We start from the raw sequence: 25101 nt of genomic DNA on the forward strand, positions 1-25101 counted from the left end.
CTTTAGGTTAAGTAATCTGTCATTTCTTAACTTGTATAAACGGTTTTTGTTTTCTTTCTCACTACACCTACTTTCCTTTCCTCCAGTAAAATACATGCTGCCACTTTGCCCCTTATGAAAAAACTGTGGATAAATTGGGCGCTCATCCACGGTATATTGCGCTTAGCCACAGGAACGTACGGCAGTTATTATGGATAACAAAACGACGACAGCAAAGAAGAGCACATTCAAATTAAAAATCAGTTTAAATGTGTTCGTTTGTGCTGTCGTTGTTTTGTCCATAACAGCTGTTTAGATACATCGTTGGGTTTTTCTGTTTGACATAACTGATTTAGGCGTTTTCTCTGTGGATTTATGTTTTCATTTTATTTCTTAGTTTGCGTTCTTGATTTTTTTTTCCATTACAAAAAGTTCAAAACTGCAGTGGTGTATGTCCAAGAAATTGTTTTGAAACAAAATTCTCCATTGAATGAATCATTTTAAGAACGTATTTTTTACAAAATGCCATCATCGTAACTTAAAAAAATTTATCTTCATAAAAACTTCACCACCCCTTTTCACCCCTTTAAGGATAGAATGAAAAAACAAAATCCCTCCTTAGTGCACTCCTAGGGTACTCAAGGAATATTTTCTCGAAATTTTGATTCCCTATGTCCACCGGTTTAGGTTGTGCGTTGTCAGTCAGTAAGTCAGTCTGTCAGTAAGTCAGTCTGTCAGTAAGTCAGTCTGTCAGTAAGTCAGTCGGTCACGGTACTGTTTCATAGGTATAGACGAGGAAATGTCCTGTAATTTGCAGTGAAACTGGCGTTGAGGGTGTCCGGAAACTACAAAGAGTTCCACCGACACTTGAGTTGAAGCGACATGTTTCATTCGCCCTCCACTCCTTCGCCAGTTGTCGCCAGGTTGGCACCGCCGCACGCACGACGCGAACGAGGCGAAGAAGCGGTGACGGGTGTCGGGAGGCGCGAAGGAGCAGCAGCAGGTGGCTACAATGTGCTGAACACGCCGCGCCGGGAACAATCAGGACGACACACTGACCCAGAAAGTCAGCCGGCGCAGTCGGTCTGGCGTCGCGACGGGCAATACTGTCTGGCGCAGGACAATGTGGCGCCCCGCGGCGCCCAGACGAACCCCCGAGACTGCCGTCGGACCCCGGGCTGCGTGCGACAAGGGCATCAGCAGCAAGGCAGGTCCACGTTGGGTCGGAGTCACCATTCACAGGCGAAATGGATATCGAGACTAGCTGAGAATTGAACACTTCGACTTTCATTCAAGGGAAGTCTTCTTTTCTCAGACGAGAGAGCCAAAACCCGAAGTTCCCCGAAGTTCATGTTTTTTTTCCGTATCTTTAATGTAGCTATCCTAACCAAATCAACCGTCCACAATGTTTTAAAGTATTTATAATGTAGCTAACCTAACCTAATTGACCATTAGTATCCTTTTATCAACACCGCCATATTTATTTGCAATGAACAAAAAAAAAAAAACCGAAGATGCACGATTGGGCGTTTGGCTTTCTCGTCTGTGAAAATAAGGCTTCCCTTCATTCAAGGCGCGTGTCTACTGTCAGCAAACCAGTCAAAGAGGTTCAGTGCGGAAACAAACGCGTCCTGATTGACTCGGTGAAATGAGGCAATAGCTTTTCTTTCAGACGACCGCCTTATACAAAAGAAGAAACTGCGGTCTAGTGAGCGATATGATTATTTCACGTAAAAATACATGTTCCTACTTATTTGTAACAATAAGGATCGTCACCACGGACGTTTCACAGCAATGTAGTCCAATCAACAACATGAGGCCGATGTATATTTGCTTCAAGTCTACTTTGTTACCCAATGAACTCGTGAAATAATCGTAGCTATAATTATAATGGAATTAAAACACCGATGCGTGTATTTTTCTTTTGATTTTACCAATTTATATGTATAAATTATGATTTATATTAATTTTCTCAAGACTCCTGTGAATTTAACGAGGATAAATATTCCCTGCGATATAATCTTGGCTCTCAGTTATGAAGAGTTACATTCGCGCTGATATTAACTACTTTTATTTTAAATTAGACGTTTGAATTATATCTTTGCCCATACTGCGCATCAGGTTTTTTTTACTTAGAAGGTTAAATTTTTATAAATATGGTGTTTTATTATATACAAGGCAAAGAAGACTGTTTCTTCATCAGTGCAGAGCTCGTTACTTATTGGTGATTTATACATTACCAAAATTGATAAGTACAGTTTTATCTCGTTGGCAGAAAAAAAAATTGTCTCCAGTTGCACAAACGATATAATGTAACCATAGCCCAAACATATATACTGTTACAGAGAATGCTTCTGAACTTCAGCAGGTAAGCACACAAATTCGTGCAAAATGATGCGGGAAAACTTAATATGACTATAATGTCATAACTATAATATTAAGGTAGGTACTCATCGTTCTACTTAATATAAAATATCAAATTGTGGAAAAGTTTTTGATTGATAACAGTATATTCAAACTTTGCCTTATGCAGGGTTAGAATGAATGAGTACATGAATTAATGAATCAATCAATTAGGGTCTGCACTGTAATTATTTTTGAAAATAGATTATTATTTTTTCTGATATATTACACTTATTTGTATATTTGTTCATTTACATGAAAACAACTGTACCACTACATAATAGTGTTGGCAGTAATACTGGGTTCATATTCTTACACGGGCATTCATGCTTTATGTTGTCCCAGTACCTCCAATAGTTATTTGTAAACCGTTCACTGAGTAGCTTTCCAGTATTAACTGCGCACATAATAAGCATGATACGTGCAAATGAAGACAGATTGTTTAATATTCAAATATCTTTTTCAGGGTTTAAAATAATTTATTCTCGAATAAAACATCAATTTGAATATAAAACTATGCGCCAATTTTCGTACGAAACACTTAGTATTATCTCGAAAAACGTATTTTATATATGCAAAAATAACCATAGCCATGTGTTTTTTTTTTACCATGTTTCTATACTTTACTTGTAGTACTACAAACTATTTCTTGGCAACTAGTTTCCAAAGAAATCTTTTTAAAAGTGCAGTCTCTCTTCGATACTGAGGTCATTAAGACCAGTGAGAGGCAAGCGATGAGAATGCTGAAGCGATGGTGCGTTACTTCGGGGAAACTGCAGAAATCCCATAGGCTCACACAACGTACACCACGTTTCCCGACTTTTGCGAGGAAAAATTACTGTGGGTTTACTGAGCCAGGAAACAAACAAGGACAAATATTATAATAGGGACAGTATGGAAAACTGGTAAGAAATACGCGAGACTCTTGATGCCAGGGAATCTGGTCGTGTGGAGTGTACCTACGTTTTAAGTGCGTAAAAATTGGTTTACTCTAGTGGCATATAGCGGTGTGGAGTGCAAAAAAAAACTTGAAAGCACTGCAGTAAATTTTCTCGCGCTTCGCCAGTGGTAACTGTCCAGGGTTTCCCATATTGCGCTATTACGATATAATTTACAAGGATCACTTTGGTGAGATGCGAGCGAGGCCGCGGAAGTTGGCATGCAACAAGCGTGCAATATCTCGGGATACAAAGTTGTCAGCGCTAAGAGATTCTTGTGAACATTGTTACATTATTATCCACCTGACCGCTTGGTTAAAGGGAAAAGGAAGAAAAAAAAACAGACATAAAGATCGTTTTACAACTCACCAAAATGCCCTCGACCAACCTTGTGGAGCACGCTCTAGACAACAAGCTCATAAAACACACACCATCCTCTCACAAGGTTTACAGGGACGTAGAAGAATTCATTTGATGCATCTCTGGCCTACTTTCTTCTACCTATGAGATCCGTGTATTTCTTTATCATCAAGCATCTTGTTTTCCCCTGTCACTTTTATTTCGTGCCCTAATCTGCGCCAGGCTGGTGTTTACCTGTCTAAAAAAACAAATCTTTGTGTCTGTGACACCTAAGCTAAATTGTGATAGCGACGAGTTGGGGAGGGTGTGTGTGGGGGGGGGGGGGGAGACTGTATGCCCGGCACCTTAATGTGAATTTAATTTTGGAGGGTGAGGGAGGTGGAACTGTTGTTTTATTTGTGTGTGTGTGTTTTTATCTGCACTCACGCAGAGCGAGTTGAGCATTATATTAAGTGTACCCGAAACATGTTGCACAGCGAAATTTTAAAATCACAGGTTGTTACCGTGCGAGCGCTCGCGGTTGTAAAATACTGTACTCGCATTCCGAAGGAGCCAGGTATCGAATTATACGTGCCAGCCATCCTGATTTAGTTTTGCTCACGGTATCCAGAAAATAACTCAGGCTGATGCTGGGGGAGGGGGGGGGGGGGTCCTTACCAAAGTCCATGGCGGATACAGGAATATGTTTTAGGGTGTGGATTATTAAAAAAATAAAAATTTTATGAGAAAATACGTCAACAACGAGGGGTTTGAGTGTTGCATTATAAATCTCAACATTAGTCATTTTCTGTATAGCTTGCTTTTTCCAGGTATTGTGACAGCTCACCCTGCATCACCAAAAATAATATTCCACCATCACACAACACACACATAATGTGAGCGAGTTTTTCATTACTCGCTAGAGATGTGTAACATCTAACCTCTGTAACGAGCACATTCATGTGTTTTCATATTGCAAAAAAAAAAAACAACTTATAATACAAACCTAGGACACAAAATTTTACGTAGAATTCTTTAAAATAATGCCTAAAGTGATAAATATACGTAAATTGTGTTATCAGCTACTTTTCTGGACGCGAATCACATTTAGTTTCCACAAACGACTCTAGAATTCGCTGCCGGAGGACTATTGAATCGTTTCCCTTGCAGACCGATATTTTAAGCTATATGATTAAACGACTCCCATAAAAGCGAAAAAAGACTTAAAAATATAGGTACTAAAACCCGTATTTGTTCCTGATTTTCGACAGTATATTTTTATTAAAATACTGCCAATTTTGTTAAAATTTATTAAACAGTGATTACTAAAACTTTTCCCTTTGGCTTTGTGAACTTTGGTTCGCGCCATCCACCATATATAGCAGCACCGTGGTTAAGACATTTCCGTTCCATGCGACTTCCGTTTCATTTACAAAATTACACCAACCAAATGCCGTAGGTATATGTACCGAGAGTAAGATGTTACACATAAAAATTTTCATAACTCCTCCCCCCCCCCCCCTCCCACACACACCAAAGAGGAAAACCGCCACTGCCCGAATATCTTGCATTGTGTTAGTTGTGTGGGTCATTCTCTACTGATCTCGATGTCGAAGAGATGTTAAGCTCAAATAAAACCAAAAACATGTTGTACGCCCCTCTCACCAAACGATGCATGGTTAATGTGAATAGGTGAATGTTTAAAACTCAATGTAGAAAGCTCGCTCTCCAACCTCGTTCCGATTTAGTCTTTGGTTTTAAGCGGGAGGGGGGAATCAGTGTTCGAAAGCATTATTAGGGTAAACGTCGAAATCCCGAAAAAACCCCAAACCCCACCGACCCTCGGCAACTTTCATTATGCTTCCGACTTGCGGGAAATCCGAGTCGGATCGGCTTGGATTCTAAACCCTGTTCACCTCAAGGAGAGGCGAGCTGTCGCATCGATGCGCCATCGTGTGTCCATGCGTAACGCAAGCAATGCCGCCGGGAAAAAAAAAAAATTCATTTAGATTGAGGCTCTAGTAGAACTTCTGACAGCTGTATCACAATATAAGGAGCGTATCATTCCTTGGACATAACGGCCCTATGAAGCATTGGACCACCAAATACGCTCTCCGTTCATACAGAGGCTTTGCGTTGAAGATTTCATATTTTATGACTGACGTAGAGTTCGACATACTTTGGCACAATATTTTTTTTGAAGAAGATTACAAAACGTTACGTTTCAAAAAACTTACCTCGGAAAGTGTCTCAGAACATTAATAAAGACCCGGAAGACATTTGTATTTGAACTTAACCAAAAACTTAGAATTATAGATTACGTTCTTGCTTTTATTGAAAATTTATATATTATATATACATCTATGTATACATACACTCTAAACCCGAATTTGTGGGTGTGTATGCATTTAGTACTTATATATCTAGTTTAATTTAGATCTATATATTTTTCTCCATTTCAATAGTCTCAATTATTTACTTTTGCCATGATTTACACTGCATAATTTAAGTAACACCTACCTTAGAAATAACTTCATATTTACTTAAGTGGCAAAAAAAAAAGCAACAATATTGGTACGATATGGTACATATTGTGTTTGAAAGATGTCGTTGGGTAAGTACTCAACATTCTGTCTTGATACAAAAGCTGTACTTTTTAAAGTTTCTCACAAATTTACGTGGTAGTAATTGATTAAAATCACTTTTTACTTGTTCTTATTCCGTTGTTCTTCAGAGCCTACTTGTTCTAGTTAATTTTGCAAAACGTTTTAATTTCTGTGTGTGTTTTTTTATTGTTTTTAATTATCATGACATGTACATCGACAAATGCCAAATCGTATGAATTTCATACTTCCCAGCCTAGCACATCCAAAAGCTCGTGAAGCAAATCTGTTATAACAAGATGAGGTCGACAAAAACTGTTAATGACCTTCACAGACACGCAAGTGAAAAGGCGGGAAAACAACCAAAGCTTCCAGAACGCTCATCTCTACCTGGACCTACCCCACCTCGTTATCCTCCACAGACAACAAGAAACAAATGACGCCTTGTTAGCGGCTATAAGGCGTTAAATAAAGCCCTAGCGGTGTGTTGTCAAAGGAATATGTTGCTTGTTGACCTACTTGAGCCCTAATGTTTCTTACTGCTGATTATTTTATGTCGACCGGGTTTGGAAAAACATTTACGAGTGTCTCATTCGAGACCGAGACGGGAACACTATGATTGAAAGAGAAATTTCTGAAGAAATAACCAGACAGAACATTATTTCTGAAATAGATACTAAAGAATAACACGAATTGTGAAAATTTAAATAAATATAATATGAATACCTAAACTTTAACTCATTCAAGTAACATCTGCAAAATATTTTATTAACTGTATAAAAACAGTTTTTATTTTATTTTAGGAAAACATTTTAAGACACATTCACATCAACATTTAAACTATACTTTTCTTTCTTATTGTTGAACGTAAAAATTCTCTATTTTGATGGTTGGTACCTATTTTCAATTTCATAAAATATTTTTCAAGTTTGTGTGCAAATAATGGTTGAATTTAGTTGATCAAAACAGTGAAAAATAAAAAAGTTGTGACATTTCATCGCTGTGGTTGAAATTGAGCAATATTCAATTGATTATTTGATTAAAAACATAAAAAAAATAACCTGGAGGCGCCGGGTATCGATCCCGGTACCTCTCACATGCTAAGCGAGCGCTCTACCATCTGAGCTACGCCCCCGTTGTTACACATCTACTCATGCCTCTGATACTTTAGTTTCGTTCGGCGCTTTCTCTTCAGCACCAGCGGGGGTCCAGCGATCAAACAGCCGGAACCGGTTCACATGGTTTCAATCGATTCACCGTTGAGACAAACAAGCTACCTACGCCAATCAGCGTTTTAATTTTAAATTTAAAGAAACTAGCAGTTTGGTATTGACAATCATGAAGATAAATATTTTTTTTTCTCAAGATAGGAACACAAATTTTGTTCAAGTTATCTGTATACCATTCTGATTTCTGCCCATATACCTGCTCCTTGCTAGACGCAGTCTGAACGATACAGTATTAGCTCAGGGCTAAGCGTTGTATGCGTTTCACAACAGCGACGAACCTTCTAGCTGACTGCTGAAGAATGTTGAGTTGATGAGAGATCAATTCAACTACTTCGAATTCTTGAATGTTCGAGGGAGAAACATCGAACCAAACTATTTCAACAGCTCACAGGTACAATAAATACAGCACTTAACATTCACGAATAGCTCTAGAGCGAAACAAATAAATGAACAGCAGTTGCGATTGGTCTATTTCTGCCTGAAAACGGGAACAGATCTCAGTTCCCGAAACAACTGTTGCCTTAAAAAGCCTACTGTGTTTGTAGTGTCATCGTTGTGGTGTCCAAAATTTCTATTTTGTCACATCGCTGGGTTTCGCCTGTGCGTCTCTGTTTTGTCTGTATAGTATCATCGTTGGGTTCGTCTGTTTGGTGTTATCCAAGGTCGTTTCATCTTCTGGTTACTACCATTGTCGCTACTGTCTAGTCGTTGTTAGCCCACCTAGTGTCCGGTGGGTTTGTTCAATTCTTTCCAAGTGATTTCCAGTGCTGTTTATGATTTTTAACTTTTGACACGGGTGGACATTGTCTTGTTTTCTGTGTGTTTGCATTTTAATCTTCATCGTATATTCATCTCATTTATCAGTTATTGAGGTTTCTTATGACACATAGTTTAATCAGCAATGGCGTATGTCCAAAACAACATCTTGAATAAGCTGTATTCATAACGCACGTGTACATCACGTGCCGGGTAGCGCGGAAGTGCCGTTGAGCAATGGGCTGTTTCCAAATACGTACACAGGGTACGAGTCCTTAACTCCACGGGGCACACATCCCCACATCCCTTAGCAACACCAGCCACAATATAAATGACGCATTTCTAAAGGCCCTGTCACACCGTCAAATTTTCGTTTTCCAAAACCTTCCAATACGTTTTGTCAAATAAAGTTGGATGGTTGCGGCATCACCGAAAACGTCACTGGCGTAGCCATGTTCGCTTGACAAGTTGGACGACTTGAGTTCCCATAAAATATTTTTAGTTTTAAGATATGTTGGTTTTTAGATGTAATAAGAAAATCAAAATCGTGCCTGGCGAAAACGGAAATGACTTTCGTTTCCGTCTCAACAATTCTTTAAAATGGCGAAGAGCGTATGGGTTATTAAAGAGGTTATAAAAGTTAAATAACTTAAAAAAATGTTAATATGAATGTCGAACGTGAAAATATGTTTTGTGTAAAAATGAAATTTAGTTTCTACAAATTAAAAAAATAATATTAAAAAAATATTTTTATTATGTAATAAAATAATTGTGATTTAAATTTTTATCTGCAAAAAAATAAAATACAAAAATAGCGTTACAAGTTCAGAAATTTCATCCAGCACTGTGTTACAATATTTAGTTTTAAAATCAGATTAAAATTGAAAATGTCAGATAACTCAGACCCTAATAAACTAAGCATCCAGGAGTTTGCCAGCATGAAGTGATTTTGGAAACAATGATCTGCGATCAGTGTTTTGCCGCTGCAATAACTACTCCGAAGTATATGTAAGATTACCAATAGAAAACAGGTTGGTATCAAATACTGAAAAATAAAAGCTTTTTTTTTTAGAGCGTCTTTTAGATAGATGTCAAGGAAATACTACCTATTGTAGCCGTTACTATGATGGGACTTTAGGAAAAATTGTAATAGAGTTTTTCGTTTCATGGTTGATAGAACCCAAAACCATCGTCAACTCAAATATACATAACTTTTTTGTGGGCACGATAAATGTCGTAATTTTCCACAAACCACTTCACTGATACATAACATTTAGTAGTGAAAAATCTCGGTACAGTTCGTTAATGGGCAATATCCAACAAATGTGTAGAAATAGGGAAGGTTTTTTGAAAAAAAAAAAAAAAAAAAAAACAGAAAAATCACTGTAACTCCCATAATATTGAAAATATCACATCCGTTTGAACGTATAAGAACTCGCAGGAGTAATACAAAATACTTTTATTTGAATAGGTTTTTGATACGACCAACCATAACTGAAAGGGGTTGAAAAAACCTGGAGTTGGAATAAGAAAATAAATAAAACTTTCCTACCCGGTACACTATCGAATTCATTCTTATTTCTGTTTAACTATCTAAATATTGGCTAAAACTATCATTTAAATAATTTTTGTGTACACAATCATTATTGCAAGGGGTGGAAATAAAAATGTTTGAAGGTAAAATTTATCATAACTTTTTTTTAATAGATATACTATCATACCAGTTATAATTTATTGTAGGAATCCTAAACTTAATCTAAAACTCTGGCTGAAACAGTTTTTGTGAAACGAATTATTACCGTAAAAACATAGGTTGAAATTTAAAACAATTCAAAACTTTGTTAGTATCAATTTAGTTTGAATTTATTTTAAACTATTTTAAAATTATGTTAAACTTTGCTGCAAAGAAAAGATTATACGACAACATTATTAGTGCAAGGGATGAAAAATAGTGTTTGAAGGTCAAAAAATTAAATAAATACCTTAGTTAGCATATAATATGATATTCGTTCAAAGCTATTCAATGCTGCGTTGTAAACTATTGAATGCTGGATACATTGAGTTAAAAATATTTTTATTATTTTCGCTGCATGGAAAATGGGCAAATATTTAATCAATCATTTTGAAATATTGGATAACATAAATATTTTATGTACATTAAGTTCTTAAAATGTTCCCAGAAGATTCTAGAAGTTTCCAAAACATTTCCAGAATAGATAGGTGCTTCGAAATATTCCTACGCCTACAGGCTGTGCCGAAAGGGAATTTTTTTTGGCCTTTAGAATATTGTGTTCCTGTTCCTAGGCCTCTAATTTTGTAAGTGGCAGTACCCAACCCACGGATGTGGATGTGCGACTGAATAATGGTGTGTTTACTGTTGCATGTATCACCAAATCCACCCTAATACCCATTTACATTGTTATGCTTTCTTTCAAATTTTTTTCTATGCTCTTACTTTATTATTTTTAACGTCACAATCGGATGGTATTGAAAATCGTTCGCTTATAAAACTGGTAACATTATAATTTTAAAGATTATTAGAATATCACGGTTGCACAATGAGTTGAAACTGTTACGCTTTACGTAGATCGAAATCGCTTTTACATCTTCGTAGGGAATATTATCATCTTACGAACCGACAGTAGATAAAACACCCACAAAACATAACAGCCACACAAGCAGACATTTTTACTCATTTGCTATTTGGATTATTCGACTAAGTCGGAAATAAACCAATGCTGTCCCTGGTGAAAAAAAATTGAAAAATAATACTTCAGGCAACTGCCTAGTAGGCCAACCAACATTTGAAAATAATCAATATAAATCAAAATTAATTTAAGACCGACATCGAGTTTTAAATTCAATGGTTTAATCATGTTTAAGCACGTTAGATGACGGTTTCAATGGAGTACCTTGCCGAGTTCAATGTAAAACAAAAATTGAAAAAACTTGGAGGCGCCGGGTATCGATCCCGGTACCTCTCACATGCTAAGCGAGCGCTCTACCATCTGAGCTACGCCCCCATGTGCCTACCAGTGTTGGCTCAGTGAAGTTATGCTTGTCACTCTGGAGGATACTTTCTCTTCTGGCAACCAAACGTAGTTCAATCAGGTTCAACAACTCCTGTGCCCCGAGGACCTGGAGTGGCGAACAACTCTTTCCTTACGTCAGCTTGGAAATGAACGAGTTAACTTCCACAGTGCTGTACCAATATTATGAATAACTACAACTTGGAAATTAATCCAAATTTTTCATGCTACTAACGTTACAATCATAATGTTCTTAAATACATTATTTCATTAAATAATGTTTCGTAAACATTCCATTTCATTAAAGACCACCTAGTTTTGATCTTTACAACAGCTAATTAATTAATAAAATGCCTAAAATGAAAAATATTAGTTTCACAATTATATATAGTTACAATTTATTTTTTGAACTTTGTGAGTTTAACTACACAGGTTGTTCGTAAATTGTGGGGCATAAATTAAATGGGTAGCAGAAAATGTCAAAACAAGCACCTGTTGTTAACGAACATATGCCTAGAAACGAATGCCTGCAAATTTACAAGTGCGAACTGTAGCGCGCAAAATTTGAACTTGGCGGGCTTCAGGGGACTACCCCACTGGCTGAGAGAGCACGTGATTGAAGTGGCCGTTGCCTTCAGATGCTGCGTGGGAAGCTGGCGACGAGAGACGTTTAGAGTTAGTCAAACCTACCAGCAACCAGCACAGTGGGTGGTTGGTGGTTGTATCTACGTTTACACGTTTGGCTTTGAACGATTAGCGCAGAGCTGAATGTTAGTGAGTACAGTCCTGCCATTACATATTTGACAACAGCAATTGCAAAGGCAGAATTATCGTTCTCAGAGATGGGCGATGTGTTAATGGTGTACGGCCAAGCGAAAAAAAAATTGCATCAATAGCAGTGCGCATTTACCAAGGACGCTTTCAAAACAAACTTGTACTAAATAGGAAGACCTTCGTACGGCTTAGGCAACGACTGCCTGAAACTGGGAATTTCATACTACGAAGGGTAATCATGTATATCAATCTGCGTATGGCTAACTCATTTAAGTTGGGAACACTAAACATTTTTTTTTATAATGTGATGCATATTTTAGTCTAGTTTTACGTTGGATCTTGCCTCAGTGTAACAATAAATTGCAAATCTATTCATTGAAACGAATTTTGGCCATCATTAAAAGTTAACAAAGAAAATTCCCTTACGTCATGAATATCACTTTGCATTTTTGGAAAGTTCAAATTCCAAGGATATACACCTGCACGCGAGAACGTGATGTCATAATCTAGTGTTCCCTAAGAAAGACTGCCAGTGTTACAAAACACATTCCGAACCTTAAGTTAAAAATAGTAATAGCAAGTTAAAAATAGTAGTAATAGCACGTTAAAAATAGTAATAAAAATGATCTTAAGCAGTGACATTGTCATGAGTTAATAACAAGCATTATGTGCTATTTTTTTTAATGAAATATTAAAAAATATTTTTTCGGGGGAGATGAATGGGAAAAACATTTCGTTAAAAGCGGTTTTTTTTTTCTTTTCAATGAAACATCGTCCCTACCATTGTAGCCTAAAATGAGCGGCTTTGATCAGGCGGAAGATCGAGAGCGGCGAAATGCGTGCCAATGAAATCTCCATCGTTCATCATCGCTGCTCCTGTGTTCGCCCCGGCGTCATCGCGCTCCCAGGGGCGCCTGATGATTCAATCAGCGCGCGCGGGGGCCACCCGCGTTTCAGCGCACGCCCGACCGCGCGATGATTTATGGTCCAGAGCCAGCGACGTCTCGGCCGATCCTCCGCCATCCACACTCGCCTTCCCCTTTCGTCGCGGCCGGGATCACAATGTCTTTGTTGCGGCGGAGAAGGCTTCCGAGGCTCCCGCGGAACCCAGTACCAGACACACTAGACACCAGTACCGGACACACTAGACACCAGTACCAGACACTAGACACTAGTACCAGACACTAGTACCAGACACTAGTACCAGACACCAGTACCAGACACACTAGACACCAGTACCAGACACTAGTACCAGACACCAGTACCAGAAACTAGTACCAGACACACTAGACACCAGTACCAGACACACCAGACACCAGTACCAGACACCAGTACCAGACACACTAGACACTAGTACCAGACACTAGTACCAGACACCAGTACCAGACACTAGTACCAGACACCAGTACCAGACACTAGTACCAGACACACTAGACACCAGTACCAGACACACTAGACACTAGTACCAGACACACTAGACACCAGTACCAGACACACTAGACACCAATACCGGACACACTAGACACTAGTACCAGACACACTAGACATCATTACCAGACACTCTAGACACTAGTACCAGACACACTAGACACCAATACCAGACACACTAGACACCAGTACCAGACACACTAGACACCAGTACCGGACACACTAGACAGCAATACCGGACACATTAGACACTAGTACCAGACACACTAGACACCAGTACCAGACACTCTAGACACTAGTACCAGACACACTAGACACCAATACCAGACACACTAGTAGACACCAGTACCAGACACACTCAGGGTGGCCACTCTTCTGGGATAATAAAATTCCTGGTTTTTTCCAGGTTTTTTCAAGGGTGGTTTTTATCAATATTTGCCTACAATTTGCATTTTTGTTACACAAAGCACACACAATATGATGTTTTATTGGCGTTAAACAATAGACAACTTAACTATAGGCTTAAAAATTAAATCAATGAACTTGCTTAAAACAAAACCTACCACCAACAAAAAATTTATAATCTCACGTCACAAAAATTACTTGACACCAAACGCACGTGTTTTGCCTCTCTTGCGTGGCTGGCTAATGCTGTTCTTCCCATCCATGCTACCGATATTGATTTTAACATTACACAAATTGCAAATAGCGTGTGTCCTGCACTTTGGATCTTTCTCCACCCATTCAAACTCTTCCGTATATTTGTCATTGTACGTGGTGACCGAACTCGTTCACATTTTGATAGTCTGCGCCAATTACATGTTAGTTTAAAAAATTCAAAACAACGTCCCGCACAACTAAACTTTTTAAAAAAACTCGAGAAAAGTATCCGTGATACCGTGACGCAACAACATGAGCGCAAAGTAGAAACAAATATACATACAAAACTAGTGCTACCAACATGCAGTGCGAGAAATTACTACCACCCTACAACAACGTTTTCAGCCAAAATGCTGTTGCTTTTGAATACAGAAACATAATAAGTATGGAAGTCTGAATTGTTAACGGTTTCTTACGTACTACAAAAGTTTTTAAATGCAATATGAACAAATTAACTTTCACAAAATATAGCACACGAGCACGCTGTCGTGCTTCGACGGGTGGTGAACGTGATCATTTAACAGCCGTATGTTATTGTAACCGTTACTTCATAAAAAAATTCCCGGTTCTAATAAAAATTCCTGGTTGATTCCCGGTATTCCTGGTTTTTTTTAAGAAATCCTGGCTATTTCCCGTATTTCCCGATTTCCCGGTTGGCTGGCCACCCTGACACTAGACACCAGTACCAGACACTCTAGACACTAGTACCAGACACACTAGACACCAGTACCAGACACACTAGACACCAGTACCAGACACACTAGACACCAATACCGGACACACTAGACACTAGTACCGGACACACTAGACACTAGTACCAGACACTCTAGACACTAGTACCAGACACACTAGACACCAATACCAGACACACTAGACACCAGTACCAGACACACTAGACACCAGTACCGGACACACTAGACACCAATACTGGACAGACTAGACACAAGTACCAGACATACTAGACACCAGTACCAGACACACTAGACACCAGTACCAGACACACTAGACACTAGTACCGGACACACTAGACACTAGTACCAGACACACTAGACACCAATACCGGACACACTAGACACTAGTACCAGACACACTAGACACCAATACCAGACACACTAGACACCAGTACCAGACACACTAGACACCAGTACCAGACACACTAGACACCAGTACCAGACACTCTAGACACTAGTACCAGACACACTAGACACCAGTACCAGACACACTAGACACCAGTACCAGACACACTAGACACTAGTACCAGACACACTAGACACCAATACCAGACACACTAGACACTAGTACCAGACACACTAGACACTAGTACCAGACACTAGACACCAATACCAGACACACTAGACACCAATACCAGACACACTAGACACCAGTACCGGACACACTAGACACCAATACTGGACACACTAGACACTAGTACCAGACACTCTAGACACTAGTACCAGGCACACTAGACACCAATACCAGACACACTAGACACCAGTACCAGACACACTAGACACCAATACTGGACACACTAGACACCAAAAACGGACACACTAGACACCGGTACCGGACAACCATATGCTACCAACACTAGCGAGCGTGTGCCAGATAAACTGGCGTGACATAAAAATAACGGGGATAAGGTTCCGCCAACTCGGATTTTTCCATATTTTTGCTACAATTTTAATTTTGAACTATTTATCCCAATTTTTTGGCATGTCAAGGCACAAATCGTATCTTCCTGATCTTCTATACCTTGTTGCAACCACAAAATTTACTAACAGGCTCTAGTATGTAAGCGCCGCGAGAAAACAACTTATTATTTCACGCGGGTGACTTAAAACTATCACAAGTGTTGACTTCAAATCTAAGTCCTATAGCACGTCAGACCAAAACGTTTAGTTTTATTGCAAGCAGTATCAAAATGTTTGAATTTGAAATATGACGAGGCCTAGTTCCCCTTAAATAATGGAGGTAAGAAGTAAGGGAGTTACTAAGTTCAATATTTGTCATACTTGAAGTTAAAATCAGAACGACTTCCCACTCAATTTTCCTACATGAATATCAAAACAATTATTGATTGTAATCAAGTTCAACGATAATTCCTTGCAGATCGGTTGTTAACTCACAACGCGGGGGAAAAAAATTACCTGATTATAAACATTTTATAGTCACCATTCACGACGTAGGTTAGATGTTGATCATCCCACAACAAACCTATGTGGGAATCTAAAATGCAAAGTCACTGCGGTAAGGCAGGCGCATCCGACGAACCTCGGCATAGGGGTGTGTGCCAAACATCGACACGTGTGATTGTGACATTGACACATTAGACATGTCGATGGATCGATATCACTTTTGTAAAATTCTGTTCGACAATCTGAGGGCGATATTTCGAGGACCACGTAACAAACTGCCAAGTCGAGATCGAGGTCAACACTTTTGAAAACCATCACTGGTGTGTTGGGGACCTACCAGTTCTGTACTGTCAAGATGTGATGAAATATAAAGATCCGTATAGCAAATGTATGGTGCAATATTAAGATCCGTTCAGTAAATATGTGGCGCAATATATATAAAAATATGTATAAAAGACAGATGTGGTGCAATATTAAGAACTATATGGTAGAAATGTGGTGCATTATTAAGTTCTGTGTAGTAACAATTTGTTGAAATATAAAGATCTGTATAAAAGAAAGATATGGTGTAATATTAAGAACTATATGGTAGAAATGTGGTGCAATATTAGGATCTGTGAAGTAAAAATTTGTTGCAATATAAAGATCTGTATAAAAGACAGATGTGGTGCAATATTAAGAACTATAGGGTATTAATGTGGTGCAATATTAAGATCTGTGTAGTAAAAATTTGTTGCAATATAAAGATCTGTATAAAAGACAGATGTGGTGCAATATTAAGAACTATAGGGTATTAATGTGGTGCAATATTAAGATCTGTGTAGTAAAAATTTGTTGCAATATAAAGATCTGTATAAAAGACAGATGTGGTGTAATATTAAGAACTATATGGTAGAAATGTGGTGCAATATTAAGATCTGTGTAGTAAAAATTTGTTGCAATATAAATATCTATATAAAAGACAGATGTGGTGCAATATTAAGAACTATAGGGTATAAATGTGTTGCAATATTAAGATCCGTTCAGTAAATATGTGGCGCAATATAAAGCTATGCATAAAAGACAGATGTGGTGCAATATTAAGAACTGTATGGTAGAAATGTGGTGCAATATTAAGATCCGTTCAGTAAATATGTGGCGCAATATAAATATATGTATAAAAAAAAGATGTGTTGCATTATTAAGAACTATATGGTAGAAATGTGGTGCAATATTAAGATCTGTGTAGTAAAAATTTGTTGCAATATAAAGATCTGTATAAAAGACAGATGTGGTGCAATATTAAGAACTATATGGTAGAAATGTGGTGCATTATTAAGATCTATGTAGTAAAAATTTGTTGCAATATAAAGATCTGTATAAAAGACAGATGTGGTGCAATATTAAGAACTATATGGTAGAAATGTGGTGCAATATTAAGATCTGTGTAGTAAAAATTTGTTGCAATATAAAAATCTGTATAAAAGACAGATGTGGTGCAATATTAAGAACTATAGGGTATAAATGTGGTGCAATATTAAGATCAGTTCAGTAAATATGTGGCGCAATATAAAGATCTGCATAAAGACAGATGTGGTGCAATATTAAGAACTATAGGGTATAAATGTGGTGCAATATTAAGATCCGTTCAGTAAATATGTGGTGCAATACAAAGCTATGTATAAAAGACGGATGTGGTGCAATATTAAGAACTGTATGGTAGAAATGTGGTGCAATATTAAGATCTGTTTAGTGAAGATGTGGTGCAATATAAAGATCCGTATAAAAGACAGATGTGATGTAAGCACGATCTGGTTCTGGCCGAGCAGTGCCGTGGTCAGGGTGGAGGGGGAAGAGCCTCGCAGGGGGCGCAGCAGGCAGACCCGCCACCTTGCGTCGCGACCTTGGCGCGCGCCAAGCAGAGGTGTCGGTTTTTACGGCCCGTCTCCTGATGACGCCCGGATTAATAGTTCTGCGGGTAATTGGCTCGCGTGCCGGCTGCAAACTCGCCCCCTCGATCCCCCCGCCGCAATCCCCTAACCGCCGGACAATTTTGAGCACCGAGAATAATGGAGCTGAGACGTAACCACAGAGTAGTTCATACTACAGTGTGGAAGTAGCATACATTAGTACTTAATATATAACTTTTTTTCTTTTTTACAGATTATTATATTACAAAAAATCTTTATGATACAGATCTTTATATTGCACCATATCGTTACTATACAGTTCTTAATAAGGTACCACATTTTTGCTGTACAATTAAGTAATATTGCCTCACATTTCTATTTTAAACATATATTTATATTGCGCAACATCTTTAATAATATTGAACCACATTTTTTGAATACGGTTCTTAATATTGCACCATATATTAACTATGCAGATGTTTATATTTCATCACATATTTACTTTAATAATATTGAACCACATTTTTTTGAATACTGTTCTTAATATTGCACCATATATTAGCTATGCAGATGTTTATATTTAATCACATATTTACTATAGAAATCTTAATATTGCACCACATCTGTATTTATTATTAATTTAAATATTGCAGGAACTGAACTATAGTCATCTGTATCCGGCAAATTAATGGCATTATTTAATTAGCATTAGAGGTTTGTATGAGCAGAAATTTCGATATCATGACATCGTAGTTTATTATTAAACTGGCGTCTTTTTAAAAATGAAACACTGGGCTTCCATGGCATGGCGCCACCTCCTCGAGCGACGCTGCTGTTGCGTGCCCGCGACGGGACGTGGGCGGCTCGCGCCACTCCGCATTAGCGCAGGCCTCGCAGTCGCGCTGATGACGCGCGCGCCCCCCCGTTTGTTTTTACCGGGCGGCTCGCGCGCGCCGGCTCCCGGTCCGCGCGGCTGTCGTAATGATGATGAGACGGACCGGGTCGTTACCACAACGCCGAAATACCATAACGCCGAATGCCAAAATTGACCACAACGCCGACAGCTAGAAAACTGCTGTGTACCACAACGCCGAAATAACAACTGAATGAATTTGTGTGTGTTTCTTAAATGTGCCTTAACGCCGAAATACCACAATCAAACCTAACCTAACCTAACCTAGCGTAATATAACCTAACCTAACCTAACCTAGCGTAATATAACCTAACCTTACCTAACCTAACCTAGCGTAATATAACCTAACCTTACCTAACCTAACCTAGCGTAATATAACCTAACCTTACCTAACCTAACCTAGCGTAATATAACCTAACCTTACCTAACCTAACCTAGCGTAATATAACCTAACCTTACCTAACCTAACCTCGCGTAATATAACCTAACCTTACCTAACCTAACCTAGCGTAATATAACCTAACCTTACCTAACCTAACCTAGCCTAGCCTAACCTAGCCTAGCCTAACCTAGCCTAGCCTAACCTAGTCCAACCTAACCTAGTCCAACCTAACCTAGTCCAACCTAACCTAGTCCAACCTAACCTAGTCCAACCTAACCTAGTCCAACCTAACCTAGTCCAACATAACCTAGTCCAACATAACCTAGTCCAACATAACCTAGTCCAACATAACCTAGTCCAACATAACCTAGTCCAACATAACCTAGTCCAACATAACCTAGTACAACATAACCTAGTACAACATAACCTAGTACAACATAACCTAGTCCAACATAACCTAGTCCAACATAACCTAGTCCAACCTAACCTAGTCCAACCTAACCTAGTCCAACCTAATCTAGTCCAACCTAATCTAGTCCAACCTAACCTAGTCCAACCTAACCTAGTCCAACCTAACCTAGTCCAACCTAACCTAGTCCAGCCTAACCTAGTCCAACCTAACCTAGTCTAACCTAACCTAACCTTTGTGGCAGTCCTGTAATGACATTTTTCGGCGTTAGTGTATTTCGGCGTTGTGGTAAACAGCAGTTTTCTAGCTGTCGGCGTTGTGGTCAATTTGACATTTTGGAGTTGTGGTATTTCGGCGTTGTGGTATTTAGGCGGTGTGGTATTTCGGCGGTGTGGTATTTCGGCGTTGTGGTATTTCGGCGTTGTGGTGCGTCCCCAGACGGACCTCTTTCGTTCCAGCGGGTTTTTGTGCGCGTCTCGCCCGCTGCGGAGTCAGGGCCCCGCGCCCCGACGACGGCTTTACGTCAACTCTTCAGACAGTCGTGGTCCCAGGGGATGAACCGATCCAGAAGGGAGTGTGTTAAAAAAAAATCATGCTTAAGGCCAAATTACCTGCCAGCAAGTCTGCTGAATGCGCGGCTGCAATGTTCTAGGCGCGACTGTACTATCCGTAATGCCTTCCCTCTTCCCCCCTCTCCATAAGACAACTCTCACCCAGGAGGACTACCTGGCAAATTTCCAGGTATGTACTGAGGGCATGCCATAACTTACATTAAAAAAATAATTCTCTTTAACAATAAAACAATAAACAATAAGGTAGCATACACAATTAAGGTTAACAGTAGAGGTTCAAAACTGTACAAACGCGATGGCAAAAAATCTGCAAATATTCTTACAGTCGTATTATATATTCCCCCACCCGCTCCCCTCATCAGCCATCGAGCGCCCTGCACCTGAAAGTTGCAGTTTTCGTTAAGCTATTATGAGTAATAGCTTAGAATTACTCAACCGTCTGTTAAAAATTTTCACATAAAAAATTAATGTCAGAGTGTGAGGTCATTCACACCAATATGGCTCTATGCACACACCATTTTATATTAAACTGGTAATTATTGAATATAACCTGAAAAAAAAAAACAATGTGAGTGAAAATTTGTAAGCTATAGATATAATTTATCATACATTAACCTCAGAAACATTATACCGATTATAAGATCCTTATATAGGTTACAATATTTACCTCCAGCAAGTTTTAATAGCGTTGGTCGAAATAAAAATAAAATGGTAACCACCAGAATGTGATAAAATTTATACCACTATAAACAAAATATTATTCTGTACTTCAAGTAAAAAAAAATTAAATCTTGCGAATGCTTAATACTTGTGCATTTACAAATGCACAGCAAATTTAATTACATTCGATTAATGATATATTCATCGTCAAAATTGTAACGACACTAGCTAATGTTTATTTCATGAAACTTGCAACGGACCAAAATAACTTTAAGAAGTTAATATTGTATTTTGGTTGGTTTTCAGGGTAACATATTTAAGGTGTCTTAACAAATAAAAAAATACTTTTCAAAAACAAGCAATGATATTTTAATTTATCCTTGCCTTCAAAATATTTAACTAGCTGGAGTACCAGTGCTCTGCGGGCAGAACACTATCGCATCTCTCATCTCACATGCCCCTCCTCGTGGGTACGTCACTGCCGTTGCAAAAGTCGTAGCCATGGATATGCAGAAGGCATCAAACATGCAAAAGCCCGTTGCATGGAGACGCAGAAAGCATCAAAAATTCATTTGTGAAATTTCATCAAGAATAATTAAAATCTGCTTTAAGGGGTGGTTTTCTAGAAATCTCATCGAGATCGGTGTAATACTGTATATTTGACTTTAAGAAACAAACAACCGTAAATTATATATATATGTATATATATATATAATTAGGGGCCTAATATATAAATATTGTATTTTATATATATCCATGTTTCTCATTATTAAATAAATATCTCTAAACAAACCATCAAACATAATAAGCAAAGCCTATAAATGTTATAGTAATTAAAACTTTTTGAAAATTAGGTACTCATATTTTATCTACAAAAATTATGAATGTAAAAGTTGCTGGTAACCTTAATGGGAAAAAAACTTACCACATGTAATCGTGTACTTGTGTCATTTTTCAATTTCACGAAGCACTTGGAGATACTGCAGCAGCCAATTAAATGGACGTGTAGAGCGTAGCAAAACATCTCATTATTTACAGAGGACAATTTAAGCGCCACCCGTTTTTGTTTCCCACCGCGCCTGTCGCGGGGTATGAGCAGATAACGCCTTCTCGCGCGGTAATGGTTCCCAAGGGGCAAATTTACTTTCCGTGTGCGTGTAGCACCTTGGGAAAGATGGAGGAGTCCTAATGGAGGCTTGGTGTATGCTGGACGGTGCAAGGTTACGTTTTTTGTACGAGCGTTGAAATCTCAAACGGTAGGCACTTAATTTCTTTTCGTGGAGCATGTGCAAACCACTATTTGGCAAACAACTCTACATTATTTCCGAAAACTTTAAGCGGGATATCAACACAATTTAACATTCAAAAATATACTGAGCACCTCATATTGCAAAGAAAGAAAATATGAGCGAGTGTTTCAGTACTCGCTAAATATGTGTAACATCTAACCTTGGTAACGAGTTAACTCGTGTGTTCTCATGTTGCAAACACACTTATAATATAAAACTCCGGCCTCGGACACAACATTTAACGTAGAATTATTTAAAATAATGCCTAGCGTGATAAATATACACCAGTGTGTTTTCAGCTTCATTTCTTGATGCGAATCACTCACAGTTTCCGCACGCGTCACTATAATTCGTTGCCGGAGCAGCTACGCCGACATTTGATTAGCAGACAGAAATTTAGAACGATGTAATGTGAAATCTTCGAGAAAAGCGAGAAAGACTTGAAAAAAATACTAAATCTCGGCCTTGAACCTGATTTTCAAAAAGGAATTATATTAAAATAGGCTAATATTGTTAAAACTCACTGAGCAGTTAATATATTATAAAGTTTCTCTTTGTAATTCTGAACTTTGGTTGACGCCATCTGCCTCAGATGGAAACACAGTGGTTTCACATTTCCGTTCCATGCGACTTTCATTCCATTCACGAAATTACTCCAACCGAATGCCGTATACCGAGAGCTGAAATGTTACACATCACAAATGATTTTATGTGAAACTTGTGTTACCTTTTACGTTATTTAAAAAAAATTCGTGTGGACTATTACATAAAACAGTTTGTGTTATACATTTGGAATATCGCAACTTAATTACTAAAAGCACGGAGTGTTTTCACTCCAACTTGACTGCGATGATCTTTAGCACGCCAGAAAAAAAATTCAACCGTCAAAGATCTACCAACCACATTTTTGTCCACACTCCAGCACTTGGACTGTCTGACTGTGACCTCACACCTGGTCACCTGGTTGCTTGGTCTCGGTTCTCCCTTTCTCCGTCGGTCACTTTGCGAGAGGTCGTTGTTTCCAGCCCGCGATACGCACAGCTGGGGAGGACTTATAGTTTGCGTAATCTTATATTATATTCCAGGGTAGTTTCACTATCACAAAGTTTCATTTGACATACCAAAACGTATGGTATGTCGCCTCATTTTAACGAAAGTGACTATATACGGATTTATGTTGCTACACGTGGGTCCTTCATCCGTTAAATTTTCACGAAATCACTCCTACCAAATGCCGTACACACAGAGCTAAGATGTTTACACATCACTATAGGAAGGCGGTATTGGCTTCTGCGCTTTCCGCGAAGAAACGAGCACGTGCTTGCCAGACTTCGCAGAGACATTGACGTCAGATCGAAGATAATTTAAATAAATAAATGCATTAAAAAAAACCTCTGGAGGCGCCGGGTATCGATCCCGGTACCTCTCACATGCTAAGCGAGCGCTCTACCATCTGAGCTACGCCCCCGTTGCTGTAAGTTAATTTAGAACGGCAATTTCTCCGCAGCGCCAGTGGTCCAGCGATCAAGCTGCCGACAGAACCGGTTCTCTATAGAGTTTCAATCGATTCGCTTCCGGAGGTTAACACTGGGGGTTTACAATTGTAACGGACACAGCGACGAAAAAAAAAACCTTGCAGAGAATATACTGTATTACATTAGTAATTCCCCTTATCCTCTCCGTCAATTGTCCCAACGTTCTAAGGGTTGTACTTCTTTTTTTTTTTTTTGACAACGTCTAATAAATTGATGAACGCCGGCTGCACGCACGAAAAAGTGTCCCGTTGCGCACATAGTTCCGTTACGCTGTGTCCCGTTGCGCACATTGTTCCGTTACGCTGTCTCCCGTTACGCTCATTGTACGCTTGCGCCGCATCTATCTCTCTTCCACTCGACTGTTTATAAAGTGAAGTGAAAAGTTAATGTAAGGTTTTCATTGCTTATTACAACAACAATTTCGGCAATAATGGTTAATTATTCTTGCATTTTAAAAATCTGATTACTAGTATAATTTCAAGTATTTATTCTTTTATTATTAAAATAAAAATTATTCCATTTTATTCATAAAATATGCAATCATTTCATCAATGTTTTGCTATGACGTTGTCAAGTTAAACTATCGTCCGTAAACCGACTTTACAGACAACCATTTTTTTTTTTTTAATATATTTTCCTTCGCTACGCTTCGATGTCGACGTACCTTACCGTGCTGCAAGGAATCACCACGTAAAGCTAGCTCTCGGACCCGCAGATTAAAAGCGCGGTCGTGTTCCGCAGACCCTCCAAGCGCGCGAGCCGGGGTTTAGTGCAAGTCGGAAGGTCAGCGACGTCTAAAGCGCGCCATCGCACTCGCCGTTGACAGCGCCGCCTTGGAGGTGCGCTTCCCGATGGTTTATGCGTGCACATCCTGGGATCAGTTTGATTCTTAGCCTAGTCACGCGCGAGAGACCTAAGATGTACATCAAGTTCTGTCCCTGCCCGAACACGCCCGAATATTAAACTTCGGCCAACCTCGGGATTTGTTTTATTTTTGCGCAGGAAAAATTAATTTCAAATATTTAAAGTGGTCGGTTAGGTTAGCTACATTAAAACACACTATGGACGGTTAGTTAGGTTAGTATAGCTACATTAAAATAAACAGAGAAATATATATACATATAAATAAACCCGAGGTTGGCCTATAAGGTGAATATTCGGGCGTGTTCGGGCAGGGAC

At 38.8% G+C, this 25101-nt stretch overlaps 1 protein-coding gene and 3 non-coding genes across 5 annotated transcripts in view; all 4 read right to left on the reverse strand.

Annotated features, from left to right (window-relative positions):
- Nucleotides 1–25101, reverse strand: part of LOC134543067 (heterogeneous nuclear ribonucleoprotein Q) — a 778099-nt gene that overhangs the window by 467829 nt on the left and 285169 nt on the right. The gene's annotated exons all lie outside the window — the stretch shown is intronic.
- Nucleotides 7325–7397, reverse strand: Trnaa-agc (transfer RNA alanine (anticodon AGC)). The gene has a single exon. It is a non-coding gene; the product is annotated as a tRNA-Ala (tRNA).
- Nucleotides 11198–11270, reverse strand: Trnaa-agc (transfer RNA alanine (anticodon AGC)). The gene has a single exon. It is a non-coding gene; the product is annotated as a tRNA-Ala (tRNA).
- Nucleotides 23783–23855, reverse strand: Trnaa-agc (transfer RNA alanine (anticodon AGC)). The gene has a single exon. It is a non-coding gene; the product is annotated as a tRNA-Ala (tRNA).

Source organism: Bacillus rossius (genome assembly GCF_032445375.1).
Source record: "Bacillus rossius redtenbacheri isolate Brsri chromosome 9 unlocalized genomic scaffold, Brsri_v3 Brsri_v3_scf9_2, whole genome shotgun sequence".
NCBI classification, from domain to species: domain Eukaryota; kingdom Metazoa; phylum Arthropoda; class Insecta; order Phasmatodea; family Bacillidae; genus Bacillus; species Bacillus rossius.